The following is a 25,312-nucleotide window of genomic DNA, read 5'->3' as shown; positions in this document are numbered from 1 at the left end:
GGATGCTGACTGCATGTTTAACTTCACGAGGCGTGCCTGCCTGTCTGCCTGGTGGAACTGGTCTGCGGGATAGAGCAGCTGTGGAGAACACAGGATCTGGAGTGGGACTACCTGCTGCGACTCTGGGATTCATCAGTGACTAGTCTCTTTTTTTTTTTTTTTAAATTTTTATTTATTTATAATAGTCACAGAGAGAGAGAGAGGCAGAGACACAGGCAGAGGGAGAAGCAGGCTCCATGCACCGGAAGCCGGATGTGGGATTCGATCCCGGGTCTCCAGGATCGTGCCCTGGGCCAAAGGCAGGCGCCAAACCGCTGCGCCACCCAGGGATCCCGAGTGACTAGTCTCTTGATGTGGGGCAATCCGGACCTCAAGGCATCTCCTTCCTCGTCTATATAATAGGAATAAAAATCCTTTGGGACGCACCTGTCATGAGGATTAAGAGAGATTGTATGAGTCAAGTACCTGGCACATAGGACGTGCTCCCTGTCTCTGCAAAGACACTGTGAAGATGACTCAAGGAACATCAGTAGCAGGCCCCCAACACACTGGCCATTTGTGAGTCCTAACTCCATTACAGTGGCTTACTCATGTGCAACCAGCCTACTCTCCTGATGCTGCTTCTAGCACCTCATTTGCAGTGAAAAAGGAGATTCCCCCCCCCCTTACTTTCATATAGTAAATAGAGTGTAAAAGAAGTGAAATAGACACGTTGCCTCTCTCAATGGCACATATGTTTGAAAGGAGGAAGTTGGAGAAAGAGAAACAAGAAATTAAGGAAACATCTACTTTAGCTGGTGGTCGGAGTCCCGGGGAACGTGAAGGACAGGAATGGAACACAGAAGCCTGTAGCAGAGGGACAGCAGAGGGTCCTACTGCCACTTGGTGACCAGGGATGATCCTGCTGAAAAGGTGAGATCTGAAAACCTGACGGGAGGAGGAGGAGAAGCCCTGAGAACTCTGGGGCAGAGGAATGGCAGGTGCAAGAACCCAATCATCTGATCCCTTAACTTCACAGGTGAGAAAACAGAGACTGCAAAAGGAGGGATGACTTCACAAAGGGTCACAGAGCCAGGGTCTGTGACCAAATTGTTCAAAGTGCTCGTGCATGGTGGAGGAGAAGAAAGAGCATCCCCCAAACCAGGTGAAAGACAGCCAAAGAGATCCTGGGCCTCATCACAACATGTGGGGAATTCTAGACTTTAACACCATAGAATTCCATCCTTAGAACATTCTTACTTGGGATGCCTGGGTGGCTCAGTGGTTGAGCATCTGCCTTCGGCTCAGAGTGTGATCCTGAAGTCCTGGGATTCAGTCCCACATCGGGCTCCCTGCAGAGAGCTTGCTTCTCATTCTGCCTACGTCTCTACCTCTCTCTCTCTCTCTCTCTCTCTCTCTCTCTGTGCGTGTGTTTCTCATGAATAAATAAATAAAATCTTAAAAAAATTCCTACTTGAAGGAGAGACATCATGTTTTTCTGAGACTCAATGACTAGAAAGAAAAAAAAAACTTCCATGATTTTCAGATTCTAGCATTCAGATTTTCTGGTATAACCACTTATTTTCAAATCACTAAGGGTTTCAATGATAGTAACATAAAATCTTAGAAAGCAACGAAGAATCATTAATGAGTGTTCTTCATGAGTTGTAGTGATGTTCCTTTAAAATTCTCTGGTAAGCAGGATCACACTGTCTTCATGCTGGAACTCATCTTTAGGGCCATAACCTGGGTGGGAACTTTTGCAGCTTCAGACTGTGACTATTTCAGATATGTTATGGAATTTTTTTACTTAACCTGGAAGTGTAAGTTCACGCCACAGTTAAGGTGCTGCACGAAGGAGAAAATAGAATAGAAACGATCAAGGGACTTCCCAAAGTCAGTTAACAAGGAACCCATCCCATTTTCACACTAGGTGATCTAAAGTTTATTTTTGCCCCAAGCAACTCTTTCAAAGAGCCACAGAATAAGCTATATTGTGTTGGACCCTCACGCAAGTGCCTTTACTTGACAATATACTGCAAAAATATGGCTAAGCTTGTAGCTTACTTTTGTGTTTCTCAAATGTTAATATGACCAGAGGAGCTTGCTAAATACATGTTCTCTTCCAGTAGATTGGCGTGGGGACTGGGACTCTGCATTTCTAACAAGCTCCCAGGTGATTCCAATGCTGCTGGCCCATGGACCACATTCTAAGTGGTGAGAGTCAACACCGCCCTGAGTGAAAAATCACAGGAAAAAAAAGTCTCATCTCTAGAATCTCAGTATAAGTTAAAGCCGAACACGCAGAGAGCCAATTATTTTCTTTTATATTGCAGACCTCTTAATCTCGTGGCTGGCCATGTTTTCCTTTCTGACTTGGCCACCATGAAACAATCTTAGTTAGACTGTAGAACTTAATGGTTATGCATTGTATTAACTGATCCTTCTCCATTGACCTACTCTTGACAACATCTAACTTTCCTAATACAGTTTTTTTGCTGTTAATATTGCTACTTGCCCTCTTACTCACTGTATTTTTTATTGTTGCCTTATATATGCATCTTCCTAAGACATTTCGAATCACTCCGTGTAATAATAAAGTGCATGAGAAAATGAATTGCAACACAACTTAGGTAAATGAAAATATGTGCTCAAAGACACATGGTGCCCTGGAAAATTTCAGGCACTTGCTGGAGAGGGAGAAGCAGGCTGTCCTAGACAGAAGTAGACTTGAGAAGAAATAGCCCCACACTCTTTCACAACATGCTTATGGCTTTGCCAGATAGATGGCATGGGGATGACTGAGCAAGTTTATGTTTGACGGACTTAACAATTGAACTCTGGTTGCCTTGAGGGGGTCTAACATTATTATGAATACTTGGGACAGTTTCTGCTACGGCTTCTAACCTCAGAGGAAAGCAAAAAAGGGGCACTGATGGGTATTCTGAATTATCATTGGGAAAGACAGAGTTCCTCTTCCTCAGGTAGAGCTAACAATCAGAGTGCAACATCAAGTGAATTCAACTCCCTGTCTTCCAGTTTAGAGATGCTGCTGGAAGCCAGAATGAGAAGGTAACACTCTGCTAGTTACTATTCAGGATGCAAGAGAGGTTCCTTAACTTAGAGCCAGGTACTTAAACCTAGGAGTCTCGATGGCTTCCTCTCTAATTTGTAACAATAGTAGCATCCTGATTGGATGGCTCTGAAGATTATACACTGAACTCCATACCAGGCACTTCGTGGGTTCTCCAAGAATGGTTTATCCTAACACATATATTATGGCTCTTCTTCTGTGCTAGGCTTCAGGGAAAATCATCATAAAGAAGAAGAAAGCCAAGAATTACACTCATTCTTTCATTTTTGGATCCATCTAGAAGTTACCTGGATCCCCTGTTGTTATTTTTTATCTTCAAAATCCATTCTGCAAGGCCCTTGAGAATAAAAAAACCTTTAATCGATACAATCAATAACACTCAACCTTGATGTTGTAAACTAAGTTTGCGTTGACTTCTATACCAGGCTGGGGACGTCCCTCATGAAGGAACACAAATAGCACAAACCGTGTGATGATGACTTCTGCTAAAGTGTAAACACCCTTGCTACAAAGAACCCTGTCAAAACCAAACCAAACCAAACCAAACACGCCTGTGCTGTGGGTGCCGAACAAACAGGCCTTCACTCTGCACGCTGCTTACACCCTAGCTGTGGACAGCGGGACAAGTGTTTTATTTTCATTCAGTATCACTTTCTGCATCAGTCACTCACTCTTACTCCCAGCATGCGACTTTTTGGAAATTCTAGTGTCTCCCACTCAAGTTTTTGAAGCCCCTCCTACTCTCAACTATTTACATATCACAAAGTTCAGAGGAGAGGAAATTCTTCCTTCTGCTCCTATAAACATGTTTACAGACATGACTTCTCAACCAGAGATCTTTGGTCTGTCAAAGGTTCTGCTACTTATTCAAAGCTCCTTAAAATATCAAAAGTAGTATCACTGGAGGACAGAAGAAGTCACAAAGTGTCAAATGAAAGTGAGGATATGGAATTTTTGTGATTACTGAGGTCAACACTGTCCTTTCTCAGCCGGCCACTTGCCCTTTATGCTTTCTGCATACGCCCATACTGGTTAAGTACAATCACTTCTGGCAGGATGTTTCCTCTTCAAAAGAAGTTAATAAACAGAAATACCACGTGATCCAGTAATTCCACTATTGGGTATTTACCCAAAGAATATGAAAACATAAAATCAAAGAGACATAAGCACTCCTATGCCTACTGAAGCATTATATATGTTAGCCAAGATATGGAAGCAATCCAAGCATCCATCCAGGAATGAATTAATTGATAAAAAAGATGTAGTGTATATAGTATATTTGTAGTATACACACACACACACACACACACACTCTTTTTATGGAGTATTATTCAGTCATAAAAAGAAGGGGGAAATCTTGTCATTTGCAACAACATGAATAGAACTAGAGGGCATTACTCTAAGTGAAATAAGTCAGAAAAAAGACAAATACCTTATGATTTCTTATATGTGGAATCTTAAGAACAAAACAAATGCACGATCAAAAAGACAAAAGCTTCTTAAATACAAAGAATGAACTGGTGGTTGCCAGAGGGGTGGTGGATGGGGGCTATGGATGAAATAGATGAGGGGGAATAAGAGGTACAAACTTCCAGTTATAAAGGAAATAAGTCACAGGATGAAAAGTACAGTATAGGGAATATAGTCAATAATTTTGTAATAATGTATGGTGACAGATGGTGACTACGCTTGTCATGGTGAGCGCTGAGTAGTGTATAGAACTGTAGAATGACTATGTTGTATACCTGAAACTAATAGAACATTGTATGTCAATTGTACTTCCATAATAAATAAAAATAGATAAAAGAGGTTAACAAAGTTCGTTATAATGCAACAATGACTTGCAGAGGAATTTTCGTGTAACAATAGAGTAAATGTCATAAATGCATCAAAGAGTGCATACAAATAAAGTGGTCCCCATCTGGGAAATACATAGAAGGCTTTAGGCAAAAACTGACCAAATGATTAATTGTTCCTCAGAGTCTTCCATTTCTCTGACTCACCCAATCACGTTCCATAAAATAAAGCTCCATTTCTCTCAGAGTCAGACCAGATGTGGTGTTAGCAGAAAAGTCGCCTCTACCTTCATTTAAAAGGATTTTTCTTTTGAAATACTATCAAAGATAGGCAGAAAAGTTTACAAGTCTTTATACTTAATGAATTGTAGGAAGCTATCTAAGTGAACTAATTCATGTGAAAATACAAATACACTTTATACGTTTTAAAGGAATAGCTTCCTAAAAAGAACTTCTAATTAGTGGCAATACAACTTTGAGGCCAACATGGCATGTATATTCAACCAAAGTAATAAAACACTCAATAAAATTCTCCCACTGACATGGGAGACATGTTTCTAATCATATTTCAACTGAGATTCTGCTGTAAAGAAGCTTGCTTTGTGGATCTACCATGAAGGGAGTGTCTGGAAATGACTTAAACTCTACTCAATCCTGAGATTGGCTTTGGCATGAGTTGCGATTCATTTGATTTCCATGAAAAAAATTTCAGAATAACTAAAATAACTAAGGAGCAAATATTTCTCTTTTTTAAAATATATGGCTTTTGTTCACAACTGTTCTGTATTACTAGGATTGCTTTTTTTCTTTTTAACAACTTCATTGAGATGCGGTGACATATAAAAAATGTACATATTTAAAGAGTACAACTTGATATTTTGATACATGTTTACATTGGGAAAAGATCAGCAGGATGAAGTTAAATAACCATCGCCTCTACATAGTTACCACTGTGTGTGTGTGTGTTGAGAAGATTTTACTAAAAATCCTCTTAGCAACTCTCAAGTATTCAATCCAGTATTGTCAACTATGCTGTACATTAGATCTCCAGAAATCATTCATCTTGGGTAACTGAAACTTTGTAGTCTCTGACCACCATCTCTTCATCCCCCTCACCTCCTACCTCCTGTCCCTGTAACCACCATTCTACATTTTCCTTCTATGAGCTTTATTTACTATTTTAGATTCCACATATAAGTAAATTCATGCAGTATTCCTCTTTCTGTGTCTGACTTGGTCACTCAGCATAATGTTCTCTAGGTTCATCCATAGTGTCTCAAATGGCAAGATTTCTTTCTTTTGGGGCAGCCCGGGTGGCTCAGCAGTTTAGTGCCTGCCTTTGGCCCAGGGCATGGTCCTGGAGACCCGGGATCGAGTCCCACATCGGGCTCCCTGCATGGAGCCTGCTTCTCCCTCTGCCTGTGTCTCTGTCTCTCTCTGTCTCTGTCTCACTCTCTGTCTCTCATGAATAAATGAATAAAATCTTAAAAAAAAGATTTCTTTCTTTTTTAACATTGGGCTATATATCATATTTTCTTTATCCAGTCATCCCTAGACAGACACTTAGGCCTGTTTCTGTATCCTGGCTATCGTGAAAATGTTGCAGTGAGCATGGGAGTGCGGATATCTCTTCATAATTGTTTCAGAGGGATGTCAAACGAGGTTGGCTCTGGCAAAGTGTCTGCCTGCACATGAGTGTGCCATGGTGCTTTGGATTAAAATTGAAATCAAGTTTGCTCTGCCATATAGCTCTACTTCCTTCAGCAACTGCCCTCAAAGTGGGCCCCTTAGTCAGCTGCTCTCACTCGCTGCTCTCACTCAGCATCTCTTTCTTTGCTCTGTATTCTCCATAAGCCACACACATTTTGCAGCCTTCCTGTCCTACATGTATGTGTGTGTTAAGAGTGTGTATATATGCACATATCCCATTCTCGGAGTTCACAACTCAGCTGTCTTGTTAATCGGACAGCTTTATCTATTCTTACTGGATACAGCAGAGTTTCAACCCTACAATAATCTTTCTGTAACATTCTGGAGGATTTTGGCCCCCCAGATAGAGACTTTAGAAAGGGCACCGTATGAATCTAGCAATGAGATTTTTTTTTCTCAAAAGGACCTTCTAGTGTCTCTCAAATGTTCTTCAATGTAGGACAGTTTGCTCCAATACACACAATGCTACTCGACTATACTGAAGTGGGCTACCCATAATCTTCTTCCCCTATCCTATTAATATTCTCCCTTGACAACCAGGGTTTGAGGACTCGAGGCAACAAACATAAAGGATGATAAGGGATCGGATCATGTAAGCCAGGATTAGTCTCCACACGTAGTCCAATTAGAAGGTTTTAGGTTCAAAAGGGATGCTCTGCCCCCCAGAATCCTACTGAGTGCGGGTGCCAACTCAGAGGACTCGTCACCTTCCTCTTTCCCTTTAAGAGTTAGTTACCTGATAGAACGAAATTCAAAGCACGTGTCTTCTTGCTGCCAAAATCGCTGCCCAAACTGCCTGACTAGATGTGTAAGATCCAGTGAAATGTCTTGGCAAAAGCGAAATCAGGAGTGTTGGCCAAGGTGCTGAAGCGAGGGGAGCGCAGCAGGGACACCTTTGCCAGGGAGTCGCCCCCTCCTCCAACTCTTTTTAAGACATTGAGCTTATTCATTCTGACAAGTTACCCTAGGATCTCAAATCTGGCATAAATTCAGAGAAAGTCGTGTGCGTGTATCTAGAACACAAACCCTTTACAGAAATCCTAGCGCCACAAAACTCTGGAGAAGCCGCCTAAAAACAGAACACAAATCAAAAAAAAAAAAAAAACAAAAAAAAAAAACACTTAGAGCTGCTGATTCCAAATGAATGCTACTTCTTTCTCTGCATCTCTCTACCAGATCGATGCGAAGATTTGGTAAAAACAAATCGACTGCCAAATAAAGTTACTGTTAAGTAAATGGCAGAGAATGACAAGTGCACAACCCAGAAGGATCATCCCGAAGCAAAAATCATTTTCTGTGTATGTTTGAGGATTTTTCTTATTAGCTCTGCTTCTACTCGGATGGCACCTCCGCGCCCCCCTCCCCCCAAATGTCCTTTCTGACAATTTGTCCTTCCTGCCCTGAAAATGTGCACGCTGATATCCAAACCGCGGGCAGCCCCTGGCAGAGGGTTGGCTGAACAGCTGAAATCACCTCTGGGTAACTCCGGACCCCAGCCAGTGGTAAGTAAAAGAGAAGGCACCCTGGCCACCAAGCCTGGCCACACTCCAATCACCCCCCCCCCACACACACACACCCCCTTTTGGGCAACTGATGCCAAGCAATTAGCTTCCGTTCTGTTCAACTTTCCGACCTCTGGCTTTAGAGAAAAGACCTGGCTGTGGGAACTGGCTCTGGGCAGCTCTTGGCTCCCTCTTCATGGGTGACTGGCAAGAGGAACACTTTCTTTGACACTCTTAAAAGAAGCCGTTTAATTCCTAATGATATTTCCTGGCAATAAGGAAAACGAAACCCACAGCATGGGATTCCGGTCCAGCAAAGGCAGGCCAAGAGCGCGGGGGCGAGCGCAGGTCTTACCGTAACCCTCTTCCCACTCGCTCCCCATTGCCACCAGAGGTGGTTTTTCCCCCCTTCTCCTGACACTTCCACCCGGGAGTGTGACACCTACTGGAACTTCCGAGCGTCTGGGGAGGTAGGGATAGGATTTGGGCATCACACGGAATGGCTGGCTGCTGCCCCAGGGATTTCCCGCGGAAATCACCCAGAACTTAGAAGGCGCTTCAACAAGGAAGTAACCCAGGAGAGCGATCTTGGCGGGAGAACCCCGTGAGCGTCTTAGAAAAATACCCGAAACCACGGGACGCTTAATGACCCTCGTTTCCTCCAGCCCGCTCCCCGGGCCCCTTCTGGAGCAGGATGGAGTGGTTTGCGGCTTTCGGCCGCGTGGACCGAGGGTGGTGCGAAGGACACTGCTCTCCGAGCCAGCGGGGCTCCCCGCTTCAGCGGCCGAGGACCCCAGGTCGCAGCCGCTGCTCGCCGCGCGCCGGCCGCGGGTGGGGAGGGAGACGCGCAGACCCGTGGCCCGCGGGGTTCCCTCCCGTAGCCTCCCCGCCCCTCGGATCCCTGGCACCCCACAACTAGCGCCCGTGGGACTCGCCGGGCACTCCCGCCGCCTCCGCAGCCCCCAAACCCACGCGCATCCTCTCCCACGCTGCGCTTCTGCGAGTCCCCGCCCCCCCCCCCAGCGCGCCCCTGGCCGGGAAGCATCCGTGGCGCTGCCTCGCGGAGGGGGCAGGGGAGGGGGCGCGGGGAGGGGGGCTGGGGGGGCGCTGGGGGGGCGCGCGGGAAGGGGCGCGGGGAGGGGGCGCTGGAGGGGGCGCACGGGGAAGGGGTACGCGGGAAGGAGGCGCGCGGGGAGGGGGCGCGCGGGGGGCGCGCGGGAGGGGGCGCGGGGAGAGGGCGCTGGGGGGGCGCGGGGAGAGGGCGCTGGGGGGGCGCTGGAGGGGCGCGCGGGAAGGGGCGCAGGGAGGGGGCGCTGGAGGGGGCGCACGGGGAAGGGGCACGCGGGAAGGAGGCGCGCGGGGAGGGGCGCGCGGGGAGGGGGCGCGCGGGGAGGGGCGCCCGGGGAGGGGGCGCGCGTGGGAGGGGGCGCGCGTGGGAGGCCCGGCTCGGGGCCCCGGGGCGGCCGGGGCGCGCGGGAAGGCGCGGAGGACGCCGCACTCACCCGCTGCTGCTGCTGCTGCCGGCTGCTGACGGCCACGGCGGCGGCGGACGCGGCGCTGTGCCTGAGCTCGGCCGCCTGCCCGGGTCTCAGCAGGCTCCGGGTGAACCTGCGGGTCCGCTCGCCGGCCATCGCCTGCGGCGCCCGGAGCGCGCGTCCCGCCGGCCTTCCCCGCGCCAACCGCGTCTACCCACCCGCCGTTCAGGAAGCGGAACTCGGAGCCTCTCCCCCCTCTTCCTCGCTCTACTCGCAGGAGGCGGGTGTTTCGCTCTCGCACCCCCACTCCCCCACCCCCTTCCCTGCGCCGAAGCTTCGCGACGACTTTGCAAACTCTGCGCTCCCCGGGCGCGCGCAGCCAATTCGGCGAGCGGCCCCGGCGGCGGCGGCGGCTCTGCAGCGGGGCCCCGGGGCGCGGGGGGCGGCTCCCGCTGGCCGGCCGGGCTGGCCTCGTCGCCCCGGGGCTCCGTAGGCCGCGGGGGAGGGCACGGGGCGGCCGCCGCGGGGCTCCGGGCGGGGCCCGCCCACGCCTCTCGCCCGCGTCCGGAGGCTCCTCGCGGGGCCGGCGCCGTGGCCGCCTCTGCCCCGGGGCCCCACCTTCCCAGGCAGGCGACGCGCGCGGGCGCAGCGCAGTTGGTCTTCGCATCCTGGGGGGGGGGGGGTCGGGTGGCGGGGATCTCAGCTGCATCCCCAGAGCCAGCCTTCAGCAGTGTCTTCTGCCCCAAGTGCGCCCCCGGGGCCTGGGAACAGGCTTCCGAAGTCCTGCGTGCTTTCACCTGGTATTCATTAAGCGCCCACCGTGTACCAATTCGCATTGTCCTGCAAACCCGGGATAAGGGGGTGGGGGGACTTCCCAGGCCTACCTGGTAAGGCCTTTAAGGCTATGCAGGGCTGATAGATTTTTGGGTTAGGGGTGGGAGGCCGCAAACTCCCAAGCTGAGCAAACGAATTCGAGTATGTGAACAAGGACATTTCAGATCATGGAAGCTAGAGAATGATTCACCTGGGTGATGCGGTGGGAGAGGCTGGGGGGGGGGGTATTTGATAGAGTGAAGGGGTTAGAACTCACTTATAGGTTTACTAGGTAGGGAGGTTAGTTATGGGGAAGACTTACACTTGTGCTGTTTTTCTGCTCCTACTCTTGCCACACATGCCTCCCGTCTGCACCTCGCCTCCAGCCAGCTGATTCAAGTCCACTAAGAATTCTCTTGAGTCACGCCCAGGGTGGTTCTTCAACTCAGTGTGGGGCTGGCTGGGAAGAGGAGCAGTCCTGGGATGCTAGTTTGGAGAGATCCAGGACAGCCACCCCTAAGTATTCTAGGTTCTTCTTAACTGCTTTTGATGGATCCATGACATTTTTCCGAAGCCAGTATCTAGTTTTAACACAGGGTTGCACTTGCACTTGGGTATAAAAACTTCTTGAGCAGCTGATAAATGTGCTCGAGTCAGCTCTCTGCTATCTGGGACTCAGCTAATCAGACAGATTGGGCATCATTTCAGTACATTCTAGAAATCAAGATGGTCAGAAGCTTTGTAAGATTTGGGAGGAGCCATCTGAAATATCAGTTGGTTCCAAGGCACCCATCATGACCAAGTACTGATCTTACATTATACGCTTTCACATTGCTAGGCAATATGGGAACAACATCGGCTTTAAGGGTAAGCAAAGTAGGTGGTTGCCTCTGTGGTAGCAAATGAAGATCTTTGTGGGAATAGCTCCTCCTAACCATGCCCTCCTGTAACAAGTGTGATCTGTGTTGATCCCTTTGAATGCACCTTCTCTCTAGACAGCTAATGTGTGAAGCATTTTTAAATAAGCTTGAACTTTCCAAGTAGAGATGTCTAGTCTTTGTCCCTGATTTCAGAGCACCGCCTGGCACGTAGTAGACACTTAATAAATACTGGTTTCTGGATGACTTCCTTGAGGCCCTAAGGGGGCTGGTGAAGTCAAAGAGCTCAGAGTGCTTGAGACCTAGAAAAACAAAGGAGGAGAGAAAAGTGTGCTGGAAAGGAAGGCCATAGTCATCAAAAATACCCCATGATGTGTTCTAGGTATGGCAACTCGCTGAACTGATCCAAAACACCAAGTAACCCATACAACCCATTCTTCAACCACAAGAGAAAATCACCTGTGCTTTATTACTATGGACTTTACTTCCTGCTGCTTCAGGGGGTCCCCCAGAGCATGGATGTAAGATTTGATAAAGTTGATGAACAAGTGCAGATTTGCTCTTTCTATACCCTGTTTGAGTACGTTCCATGCGTCACACTAGAAGGAAGGCGGCTGTAAGTGGCCTTTAGACTCAGGACGTTTATTTTTTTTTAATAATAAATTTATTTTTTATTGGTGTTCAATTTGCCAACATACAGAATAACACCCAGTGCTCATCCCATCAAGTGCCCCCCTCAGTGCCCGCTACCCAGTCACCCCCACCCCCCGCCCTCCTCCCCTTTCACCACCCCTAGTTTGTTTCCCAGAGTTAGGAGTCTTCATATTCTGTCTCCCTTTCTGATATTTCCTACCCATTTCTTCTCCCTTCCTTTCTATTCCCCTTCACTATTATTTATATTCCCCAAATGAATGAGACCATGGACGTTTCAATAACAATGCTCACTGGGACATTCCTCAGCTCTTGACAGTCCTGTAGGTTTTACTTATGCTCTCTTCTGGATGCCAAGGAGAGAGCTGAAAGTCTCCCCCTGGCCTCAGCATAGACACAGACATTCTTTGCTGCGGAGTCAGGACTTCAGGCCTGCTCATTTGGGACTCTCTGGCTTTCTGCTGGTCACTCATCTCTCAGGTCCCTGGAGAGATTCAGCTAATACGTTTTATAAAGGCAAATCTATAAAAATGCCATGAAGATGCTAATGTAGACTATAGATTTGAGGTGATTTTTATGTGACAATGTAGGTTTATCAATTATAACAATGTACCTACCAGTCTGTTGGGGAATGTTGATAATGGGAAAGAATATGGATATAGAGTGGTAGGGTAGGGAAATCTCTATATCTTCTTTATTTTGTCGGGAATTTAAAACTGCTCTAAAAAATAAGGTCTTAAAAAAAAAAAAACAATGTAACACAACAAGGAAAAGAGGATGATGAGAGCCTAATGAGAGGATGGGCAAAGGACGTGAACATACATTTCTGCAAAGAAAATATGCAAATGGCCAGTGCTCAATATCATTAGTCATTAGGGAAATGAAAATCTAAGTCACGGTGAGATGCCACACCAAGATGGCCATAATGAAAAATATGGGGAAAAAAAGTGTGGGAGTTGTGGAGAAACAGGAACTCTGGTACATCAGTAATAGGTATGTAAAATACCTTTCCAAAAGCAGCTGCTTTGGAAAACAGTTTGGCAGTTCCTCAAAATGTTAAACATGGAGTCACCACATGACACAGCAATTCTACTCCCAGAGAAATGAAAATATCTATTCACGCAAAGAGTTGCACACAATGTTCACAGCACTACTATTCCCGACAGCTAAAAAGTAGAGGCAACCCAGATAACCATCAACTGATGAAGGGATAAACAAAATGTGGTAGGCCCATACAATGGATATTTTTTGACATCAAAAAAATGAAGTATTGCTAGGTGGTACAGCGTGGATGAACCTCGAAAATACTTGGTTGAGTGAAAGAAGCTAGCCACAAAAGACCACATATTTATGATAGCTTTTTTACGAAACGTCCGGAATAGGGAAATCTAGAAACAGAAAAGTAGATTCATGGTTGCCTAGGGCCACAATGGCTTGGAGAAAAGTAGAGTGATGGCTGATGGGTACGAGGTTTCTTTTGAGGGTAATGAAAATGTTCCAAAATTAATTGTGGTGGAGGTTGCACAAGTAACAGATTACAGTTTTAGCTTCTGGGAAAGGGAACTTGACAGCTAACAGACAGAAGTGTGTACATTTATTACAGCATATTAGGCACCCTGTATTATGCTATACACCCTGTGTGCTTATTGAATTTTGTATCACGCATACAAAAGCCTATTCACAGACAAAATAATATGTCCTAAAGAAATTAAGAGTGAGAAAAGGGTCATAGCTACAGATTCAATAAAAATTCAGAACTAAAGAAAAAAAATGTTGTGAAGCCTGTTAGGTTTCTTCATCTTTCCCACCCCCAATTTGTTTCAACCACCTCGGCTGCACTCTGCCCTCTGTACCTGCACGGTTTCATTTTAAGAGGTACCAATACAGAAACATACCCATCCTGATTCCTGTTTCTCAGAGAACGGTTCATTAATAAGGCAAGTGAATCTTCAGTGGTGTCTAATATTGAGAATAGTGGTTATAAGCACATGCTCTGGACTCCACTTGCCTGGATTCAAACCCCAATTTTACTTCTTCCTTCAGCAAGTTAGAGAAATGCTCTAAAGCCCAGTTTCCCTAGGTGAAAAGTAGGGAGAACAATGGGCACCTGTGTGGCAAGGCTTACGTAAGTCAAATCAACATTATTAAAAAGTACTTAGCACGGAGACTTCAGTGAACATTATTGTTACTAAAGTTGTACAGCAGTCATGAATTCTTAAATCTTTCCTGTGACGATTTGATACACCTATTTAATACATTTAATCATACATGAATACATTTGATCCTCATAAGAACCTTTGCAGTGAGCAGGATGCCTTTGTACAGGCAAGACCGTGGACATCCAGGCGTTCTGAAGACAATGCCTTCACCCAACTCAATGACTGGAATTTCATGAACAACAATAATAATATCTGAATATCATAATATTAATCCAATACTATGTAATAATGTCCAATAATAACATACAATAATAACGTAATGTGCTATAGCTTGGAACATAATTTCATAATATTTTATTTGTATTTTAATATACTGTTTTCTTTGTTTTTAAGGTTTGTTTATTTATTTGAGAGGGGGAGGCAGACAGAGTGAAGGGGAGAGAGAGGAAGAATCCTTAGGCACACTCTCCGCTGAGCCTGGAGCCTGATGTGGGGTTCAATCTCAGGACCCTGAGATTGTGACCTGAGCTATCATCAAGAGTCTGGTGCTTCACTGACCGAGCCACCCAGGTGCCCTGCATTTTAAGATATTGTAAAATGGGATTGTTCAGGCTTCTGATCTTGTGCCTCATTGTCTATAATTCTAGATGGATCACTAAGGAAGCTCCCAAAGTCCACAAAGGAGGCATTTTAGGATTCAGTGGTAGCAAAGTTTGCTCCATGACTTGAAATTTAAGCTTTTACATTCTATATTTCCTAGCATTTAGAATCTGTAGCCTGTAATCAAGTTTTATCAAGTTCTCATTCTTCTCTTTATTAGGGTTTACATGGACCAAGCCATTCAATCAGAAGGAAATAACCCTGCTCAACAGATATTTATGGAATATCAGCTATGGACAGGATCTCACCCTAAACCATGGGAGCCTAGAGCTACGTGCATGATCTGTACCTCTAAATGGCTTAATCTGAAATAGAGAAACTGACGTATAAAACTTCAGTGGGTCGGGGCTAAGATTTTGGAGATGGAATTTATCAGATAGGACCTGTGTTTGCATTTTATATTTTATATTCTTACGTCTCTAATATTGAAAAAAATGGCCACAATAACATGGAATTATCTTTTTCCTCCCCCCTTCTTTCCTTACTTCTCTCTCCTTCCTCCCTCCCTCCCTCCCTCCTTCCTTCCCTTCTTTCCCTCTCTTCTTTTTAAGCTCAAACACTCTTTCTCCTTATTCACACACATTAGTGGCTTTCTTAAGAGGCAGTAAGCATTAATTACCTGCCCTGGTACAGTTCAAAGCTCTATATAACTGAAAAAATGAAATTGTCCATAGCTCTCATCTGTCATCCTCTTCCTGCCTTTCCTAAGGCTGATGATTGCACTGGTATTATGAGTAAGGAAAGGAAAATTTTCATAACCAAATAAGTAGGAATGTGAAAACTCTACTGTCTTTTCCAAAATACCTAGTAATGTAATGGTGTGAAAATTTAATGATTAGTTTAGGAGTCTGAAGACCTAGGAGTCAGTTTAAGTCTTGATACTAACTGATTGTAGAAACAAATATCCCTTGCACAAATTTCATGGCACAAAGCCTCCTTTCCTAAGTGGTACCAAGTCCAGTGGACCCTGGCCATCAGCCTGGACATCAGAATGTCCGGAGGCTTGACTATTTCAAATTTGTCTAACTTACACAATTTACAAAGTACACTCAATTTATCATTTGATTCTCAAATCATTCATCCTAAAAGGCAGATATGTGTAGGTAATATTGCTCCCACTGTACAGAGATAAAGTTGAGAAAGAATAGAATAACATGGAAATTAGGAGGAGGAGTATTTTGCTATTAATAAAAGGACCTTGCAGGGTATGAGAATATAAATGCCCAGGGTAAAATGATTTTCTGATAAGGTATCAAGCCTTCCGTTATGATTCCCTGTTGAGGGAAAAGTGTATTTATCGTACATTATAATTTTTTTTTATTTTTAAAAAGATTTTATTTATTTAGTTGAGAAAGAGAGAGGGAGCACAACTTGGAGGAGGGAGAAACAGACTCCCTTCTGAGCAGGGAGCCCGATGCTGGGCTTGATCCCAGGACCCCAAGATCATGCCTGAGCTGACAGGAGACATTTTACCAACTAACCACCCAGGCGCCCTATCCTACTTTTTTATAATAGGAAAAGAAGTCCAAAGAAGCAGATAACTTGCACTGACACTCTAGTTACTATAATTGGGGTAGGTAGATTAAAATAATTTAATTTGGCTATTATAAGGATACAACTTGTCTTATTCAGCAATAAGTAAATGAAGTATCAGAATTATAAACAAAAATATGAGAAAGATACTTTGCTATAAACATCTCTTTCTTCTTTAAGTATTCTTTACTTATTTTACTATATTTTTATATTTTACTAATATTTTACTAATATTCTTTAGTATTAACTAAGAAAAAAATTAAACAACTGAATTTACACCCAGTGGCTTCTTGGTTGAATACTATTTCATAAGTTATAATTTTTTTCACCTTGCCAAGGGAATATTATAAAGCAACAAGAAAAATATTGTTTGAAAGGTGTAATGTACATGGGGATCCATTACTCCTTGCCATAGCCATTTGGCAAAGCTGAGTGTCTCCATGTTGTTAATGGGTGAAGGTATTGAATTTGACATGGATTTGTCACTGTGTTTATGAGACAGATCACTCCTTGGAAGGAAATTACACTGAAGGTGATGATTTGAATGTGAATGTGAAGCTCTCTGCCGGGCTGTGTATTTTGCCCACAGTCCACATGCAGTAGGGCATTCTAGCACTGTTAATCCACTGGAATCTTGGGAGAGGGGCACACATGCCAAAGAGGCAGGCAGTTGAAAGAAAAGAAGTTTCAACCGGAAACCAGTCTCTGGATTCTCTATCCTGCTTTGGCTTTAGTTTGTAGTCTAGCCTTAGGGAATTAATGTCCTGGGACCTTTATTTCTCCATCTGTAAAAATTATTTGGAGGCAGATTTTGGCTTGATTTGAGGAAGAAGAAAATGATTAGTAAATATAGAATGAGAACTGTTCAGCTTCTTACATGCATAACTAAACCCCGTACCTACTTTACTCTTCTAGGCATTTCCATTTTCTCCTCCTCTTCTCTGAGGTATTGATGACTCCGGACATCCACTGTTCTCACAAAAATACACCTGGACACATAATAAAACTATAATGCGATTATTTCTTTTATGTTTTAAAGAGAGCAACACACAAATAAGTCTGTTTTCTAACATTTCATTGAGAATTTTGTATCTATATGCGTGAGTGAGATTGGCCACTTTTTCTTTTTTTGGAATGTACATGTTGCTGGGAAGATTTTGCTAGCTTCCTAAGTGGAATGGAGCAATTTCTGTCCATTTCCATGGCCTTTAATAATTAAAATGACATTGGGATCATTTGTTCTCCAAAGGTTGAAATAGAATCCAGCTGTGGAACCATCTGGGCCTGGAGAATTTTTTAATGGGAGATCTATAATCACTTTCAAATCCCTTTTTATCATTTTTGGCCTACTCAAGATTCACACATCTTCTTTTAATTCTTCATAATTTATATTTTACTAAGAATATTTTCCTCAGGTTTTAGAAACATTTGCCCCATTTTCCCCAGGTTTTAGAAACGCTTGCCTTAGAATTGCGGTTAACATCACTTTATATATTTTCCCCTAGTGTGTATTCTTTTTAATTTTATTATAAAAAGTTTTTAAACATGCCTTAAAACTATCAAAAAGAATACAGAGAATGGACATATAGCACCTAGCTATATCTAACCTTTTTAAAATTTGAGAAGTCTCGACCCTTCAACTCAAAATAATTCGATATTTATCTCTAAGAAGTAAGGGCATTCTCATTTAATATACTGAACCTAATTAACCAAAATCTTTTAATAACTTCTATTGCCCAGATCATTCAAATTTCTATAACTGTTTCACAAATACCTTTTATTTAGAGCTGATTCGGTCAATCCAGAAGTGACTTAATTGAAGACATATTGTTTCGGTTATATTTCTTAAATCTTTCATTTAAAACTGATCCCCTCCCCCTGTTTGGTAGTGGCTTCAGTTAAAGAGACACAGTGGTCCCACAGATTTTGTTTCTTCTGACTGACATTTAATTTGTTCCTTTTTATCTTAAGTTTTTTCTTATTCTTAATCTGAGGTTTGTTTTTTTTTACTTCTTCCTCTTTTTTTTCCCCCTTAATTGGGCTCTCAAGGGGGATGATCTAGTGTATTAGTCTCTTCAAGGAACTGGTTTGGGTTTTATTAGTTTGCTTATGTTTTACTGTTAGTTTTTTCTGTGATAGGGTGATACCTCTTAGGACAGGAATTCTAGATATTAGAGAAGAAAAAATAGTGATATTTTAACACATAAAAACTTAAAGCTTCATTATGGCAAAATATATAATTAAGGAAAATATATAATTGGGGAGAACTCTTCGTAAAATGTGTATGTCTATATAATTTGTTGTTTTTACTATTGTACCTTGCTAACAGTAATCAGAAGCCATGGCATTACTTACCACTTTCTTTATCAAGTTAAGAGAATGGTACACCAGGTATACATTCAACAAATATCAAGTGATTGTTTATTTTCCAAAAAGAGACAGAAAGTATGTTTTTTCTAATAGGCAACCTCAAAAGAAGCATATTAAAACTCAAATCTATACGTATAGTTTTTCAAAGCATTAATTCCATATTTTGAGTAAGTGGACAGAAGATAACTGGAGAAAATTGTTGTTGGCAGATCTAATTGATAAAAAGAAACTATTTTATTTTCAGGAACTTTTTCTTTTAAGAAAATCTATCTTTGTAGTTCCAGCTCTTTCTCAGGACTGTGGTTTGGTGTGAGCTTGCACCCATGCTAACCATTTCCTGTGCATATTCTCTGTTCACCTCTGCTCTTGTTGCCATAAAAAGAAGCGAAATAACAATATAATAGCATCTCACTGAGCTCTGTGTTTGAAAAGAGGTGAGGCAGAGCAAAGAAAGCAAGCAATACAAACCACGCATTTCCAAAGCCCAAAACAAAAATGGCAGATTGACTAGTCTTCAGGATGCCTATTCAAAGAAAGCTAGTGGGCTTTTGTTCTTCCCAGCATGATCATTAGAATTTCTTATTATTGAAAAAAAAAAGAATTCATTATTATGACTAGAGTAGGATTTTTCATAGCTTTATCGTCTAGCAATTTCTCATGTGTAGGCTTTAAAATGTGTTTCTGTTCTAAGATAATAATGAATATTGTCCCCTCTCTCTTTATTTGTTTATTTGCTAGAGGGACAAAAAGAAGTAAAATCACTGTTTTTATAGAAATGTTAAAAGCAATAGGAGAGTTATTATGCAACTAGTCTAAAAATCCTAATATGATCAAAGTACTTTTTGTATATTTTTAAAGGGTAAAATTGGCATCATCACAGGCACAAAGCTCCAATCCAAGCTCACATTAACAAGAGGCCTTTCTAACACCTGCCACATATCCTGTCTTCTGTTAAAGAAATGCTTAGACAGAAACTACTTGAAAACACAGGAGGATGATTCTTAAAGCTCAATAAAATATTCCATAAAGGCACCAGGTTGTTACCACTCTTTTCTGCTTCCCTTGTTTCCCAGAATTCTCCAACCAATGTCGTTCAGTTTGAAGTATATCTGTGAAGGCCAAACCTAGTGGTTAGTATGTAAATAGACTTAATAGTCTTTATTTCAGCTTTTGGATATGTATTCTCTTGTTGGATTCCCATTTGGGGCAGGGGTAGAGTGCCTGATGTATGGATAATACATCATCTGGTAACGACTGCTGGGTTATGCTTGGCTACAAGTGGATTGAGCCATTTCAGATACTGCCAAAGCTGTAAATGGTCATGGAAATGATCTGTCACGTTTGTTTGTTTTTGCTTTTGTTTTTTATAGTTAGTGTGTTGTTTACAGAGGGGAAACTGAGCATTGTATCTAAGATCATCTAGTTAGTGAAATCTACTTGGTGGTAAAGCTAAGAATGCTACCCAGATACACTGCTAGTCCAATTTTTCATTCCAATGTATCTTGTAGAAGGAGAGACAAAAGAAAGAAAAGTCAGAGACTAATGAGATTAAATTAAATACCATTCTTAAAAAGTGTTCTAGATTTATGGAACCACTGGAGTCCTGGTCCTTCCTATAGGGTCATGCATGGTACAACCACCTAAAAGCATAAACTTGAACAAAAATAAAAATGCTGCACTAATGCTTTCATTAGGCTCCATGTTAAACTAAGTAACTTTCATCTTTTTTTCCCCTTCTCCTTTTTTAGCTTCAGGTACCACCCTAAAGACATGATGAAGGAGGCTGGTATCATAAATATAATTCCTGTCAAAACAGGCTAGATCCTGTATTTCCATAGCTGTAAGCACCCTCCACCCTAGCCCTTTCCTCTGGGGAGGTTTGTAGTCTTTGAAGGCCATGGTCTGCTATAGCCTCTTTGGCCCAGCAAAGCAATAAAGATATTTGTTCTTCTTTATCCCAAATTCTGCCTTTCTGTTATATTTTGGCTCTGTAGCACAGAATCAGGGAGACACATTGATATCCAGAATTACCTTTTCCTTCATTTTTTTGCCTGGCCCTGCTCATATTCTAAGATTCAAACCAGAAATCACCTTCTTCAGGAGATCTTTCCTCCCCTCACAATATGCTAGCTAGCTGTCCCTTCTGCAAGATCAAAATACTCCCTGCATCTTGCAGTTTTTCTGTTCACTTATTCTTTTTCCATTAACAACTGTTACTGATCATTGAGTACCTACAATGTGCTAAACATCTTACCAAAAACTCTGTGAAAGCCACCGTGAGTTCTTCAAAATCCCTCTGAGTCAGGTGGGAATATTCCCATTTTTACAGATGGGGACACTGAGATTCAGACAGGTTAAGTAGTTTGATCAAGGACAGACACCTGCGATATAGCAGAGCCAGGATAAGAAAATCATATTTGTCAGACTTTCCATTCTGTGTCATTCTTATGTGTCATGTTGACTAAATTCAGAGTGAGGGGACTTTGGCCAGAGATACTAGACTTCTCCCATCATCTGTTATACTTCTCTGCTAGCCTCTGAGATTGAAAAGCGAAAACTTATATTTTTAAAATTCTCTTGAATTCAGGATCCTGGAGATGATGCAAGCTTAGAAGCACTGGTGTACGATTTGGAGGTGGTAGTCACATTGTTGGTCACCTTCCAGCTCTAGTGGTGGCCGGAAAGCAAGATGGTAGGGATGTGTGTGCGTGGAGGCAGCCAGGGAGGCCAGGCTCAAGGATCCAGGGCCAGTCACCAGCTTTGAGGTTTATAAGGCAGTTGTGGTAGCAACAGTGGTAGCAGCCTCCAAAGCTTCCTGGCATCTGGATCACAATTTTGAGGTAGGTCCATATCCTTGGGCTTGATAGCCTAAGAGGGGCTCTTGGGTTGGGGCTCATTTTGTTTTCCCAATGCTTTTGCAAAACTACATTTTTAATGATATTTCTTTCAGCTTCAAACATTCAGAGTGATGCAGTGGTATTTCCCATATCAATTGCTACAGCTGTGTGCTGAAAACACAATGATTTATTATTTATCATGATTCTGGAGTTGGTTGGAATCTTCTGCCTTCACGTGGTTGGCTAGGAACACTCATGTGGCTGTGTTCAGCTACGAGCTTGGTGGAAGCTGGAACATCTGAGAGAGCGTCACATATCTGCTGACATGCCCTCATACTTTGCCCTGTGGCCCCTCTCTTCACGTGGGCTTTTATTACTAACCTGAGTGGAAAGTAGAAACTTCTATTAGTTTCCCAAGCTAGAAATGATATATAATTCTGTACTTAAGTAGGAGAAATGCAAGTGGCAGAAACGACAGAAAAATTTGAGATCAACATTAAGAGGAGAAAGGATTCAGGTATGAGAGAGGCCAAATGTCTCATCTTCCATTATAATTCTGCAAAATGAATTTTATCATCCATTGATGCCACCGATATTTGTTTAGTACATATTATTTAAATTAAACATTCTTGGTGCTTGCTATAACAAAGTTCTGCCCTTGAGATAAATAATACAAGAGCATATAATAATCCACATAGAGAAAGTCACTATTTATGCTAGGCAGTCAGGAAAGCAGTCTAGGAAGTCACTCTAAAGGAAGGTCTTGAAGATTTAGTAGGAATTTGATAGGATGAATAAGTTTGAAAGAAAAAGGGAATAGTATACACTAATAAAGGAAGTGTCACAGGACAAACTTCAGCTTCCAATAATAATGGCCAGAAGCATAATTGAGAGTGAGGATAACTGGAAAATCAAGTTGAAATATGTGATGGTTAGTGTATGTGTGTGTGTGTGTGCGCGCGCGCTATTTTGTAACATATAGACAAAAAATCAATGAGGATGTAGTTTTGAACAGCCTAATTAACAAAAGGTCTACACACTTGAAGAGATCAAGATATACATTCTTTTCTTATAGACTTCAATTTTATGTTTTAAAGATTTTATGTATTTATGTATTTATATCTAGCACAAGCATGGGGAGAAGGAGGACAGGGAGAGGGAGAGAGAATCTCAAGACAACCCCACAATGGGCTGGACACCCCACTTGGGGCTTGATCTCACAACCCTGAGAGCATGACCTGAGCCGAAACCAAGAGTCGGATGCTTTACCGACTGAACCACCCAGGGGCCCCTAGACTTAATTTTTAAAGCAGTTTTAGGTTCACCACAAAATTGAATAAGAAGTATGGAGAATTCCTGTGTGTCTTCTGTCCCCACCCACTCACAGCCTCCCCCACTATCAGCATCCTACACCACAATAATATGCTTGTTATAGTTGGTGAGCCTCCACTGACACAGAGTTAGCATTCAAAGACCAGAGTTGCCATTAGGGTTCACATTTGGCATTTTATGGGTTTTGACAAGTATATAATGACATGTATCCAGCAGTATACTATCACATAGAATAGTTTTATTGCCCTAAACATCCTCCATGCTCTGCTATTTATTCCTTTTTGTCCATTAATCCCTGGTAACCAGTGATCTCTCTACTGTCTCCATAGTTTTTCCCTTTTTCCAGAATCGTTGCTAATATTTTGTTGAAGACTTTTATAAGTTAGAGAGATACTGGTCTGTAGTTTTCTTTTCTTATAATGTCTTTGCCTGATTTTGGTATTAGGGTAAAGCTGGCCTCATAGAATGAATGAGGATATATCCTGTCTTCTATCTTCTGAAAAAAATTGTAGAGAGTTGGCAAAATTTCTTCCTTAAATATTCTGTAGAATTCACCAGTTACATTCATCTGAGCTTTCTGTTCTGGAAGGTTAGTGATTATTGAATTTATTTATATATAGGCCTTTTTGAATTGCTTATTGTGTGAGTTTTGGCAGGTTGTGTCTTTCAAGAAATTGGTCCATTCCTTCCAGGTTATCAAATTTTTTCGCATAGAATTACTCTTAATATTATTTCCTTTACTATTCTTTAAAGTCTGTGTGCCCTATAGTGATATCTCTTCTAATATCCATTTATCATCCATTATTCATCGATTTTCTCTACTGATTTTCTGTTTTCAATTTCATGACTTCTGTTTCTCTAATTATTATTTCTTTTTCTTCTGCTTTCTTTGAATTTAATTTGCTCTTCATTTCTACTTTCCAAAGGTGGAAGCTTAGATTACTGATTTTAGATCTTCCTTATTTTCTAATACTTGAAACCAATGCTATACATTTCCTTCTAAGAACTGCTTTTGCCGCATCCTGTGAATTTTGGTAAATTGTATTTCGTGCAGTTTTAAAAACACATATGGTACATATATAAAAATCAACAGATACTTGGACAAAAAGAAATACACAAATTGAATAAAAGAATAAAAATCCTACAACATTTATTCCCCCTTCATAGTGTAAAAATGATACAAATCAATGGCAAAGATAGAACTTTAAAGCTTTCATGTTTCATAACTAAGAAATAAACTTCTAAATTGTCTATATATTAAAAGGCATAATGGAATTTAGAAAATAGGGTTCACTAACCTATAACACCTATGCTATATATAAAATCTTATGAGATGTGGCTAGATCAGCACTTTGAAGGAAATTTATGTCCTTACATACTTATGTTGATTAAACAATTAAAAATCAACAAGCTAAGCACGCTTTATAAGAAATTAGAAAAACAATAGCAAAGAAAAACCCATAGAAAGTAAAAGGACAGGCAGCAATAAAAATGACAGTACAAATTAGTGAAATAAAATACAGATATACAATGGAAAAACTCAACAAAGCCAAAATGGTTCTTTAAAGAGAAAAAATTAAATTTGATCAATCTCCGAGGAGATTGATCAAATAGAAGACACACATACCAACATTAGGGCTGTAATAAAAGTGTCACCGATTATTAGAAGATACAGAAAATAGAAAATTACTTATGACCCAGGAGAAATTTAAAACTTAATGGGCAAACTTGTGGCAAAAACTGGAAAATTTAGGGAAGATGGAATCATTTCTGGAAAAATATAGCTTCTTGAAAATCAGTTCACTAAGGAATAGAAAATTGCAATAGTCCTATGATCATTAAGGTAAGTTACTTGTGTCAGTCATTGAAAAAATATTCCAGGTCTTAGGTCACCTGGGTGGCTCAGTTTGTTAAGCACCAACTCTTGATTTTGGCTCAGGTCATGATCTCAGTGTCCTGGGATATCCCCACCTTGAGCTCTGTGCTCAGTACAGAGTCAGCTTGAGGATTTCTCTCTCTCCCTCTGCTCCTCCCCTGCTTGTGCTTTCTCTCTCAAATAAATAAATAAATAAGTATTTTTTAAAGAAAGGAAGGACGAAAAAAATATTCCAGATCTATTTGACTTCCCTGGGCAGTTCTAACATTCAAAGAAGAAATAGTTACAAAATGATACAAGGTCTTACAAAGATGGGTTAGCCAGGGTAAGAATTGGGGAGGGAGAGGGCAACTACGGCACAAAGGAAGTAGGTACAGTGCAAGACTGAAAAGGAGGCAGAGGTGGTCAAGCTCCAGAGGAGGCGTGGGACCAGGTTATTGAACTCCTTACCTCATAGGACTGGACTCCCCCCAAAAAGCTCGAGTCCTTTTCACAATGCAGAGTGCTGTTTCTAGTCCAAGCACCAGCTTTTCAATGTGGAGCAATTCTATCCCCAACACTCAGTATCTTGAGTTCTTCAAAGCCAGCTAAAGGCTAAAAGTATTTTATATACTCCCTGGAACAGGAAGGGGAAATAGGTCTTTAAA

Source organism: Nyctereutes procyonoides, unplaced genomic scaffold (genome assembly GCF_905146905.1).
Source record: "Nyctereutes procyonoides isolate TBG_1078 unplaced genomic scaffold, NYPRO_anot_genome, whole genome shotgun sequence".
NCBI classification, from domain to species: domain Eukaryota; kingdom Metazoa; phylum Chordata; class Mammalia; order Carnivora; family Canidae; genus Nyctereutes; species Nyctereutes procyonoides.
This window is presented reverse-complemented; position numbering follows the sequence as displayed.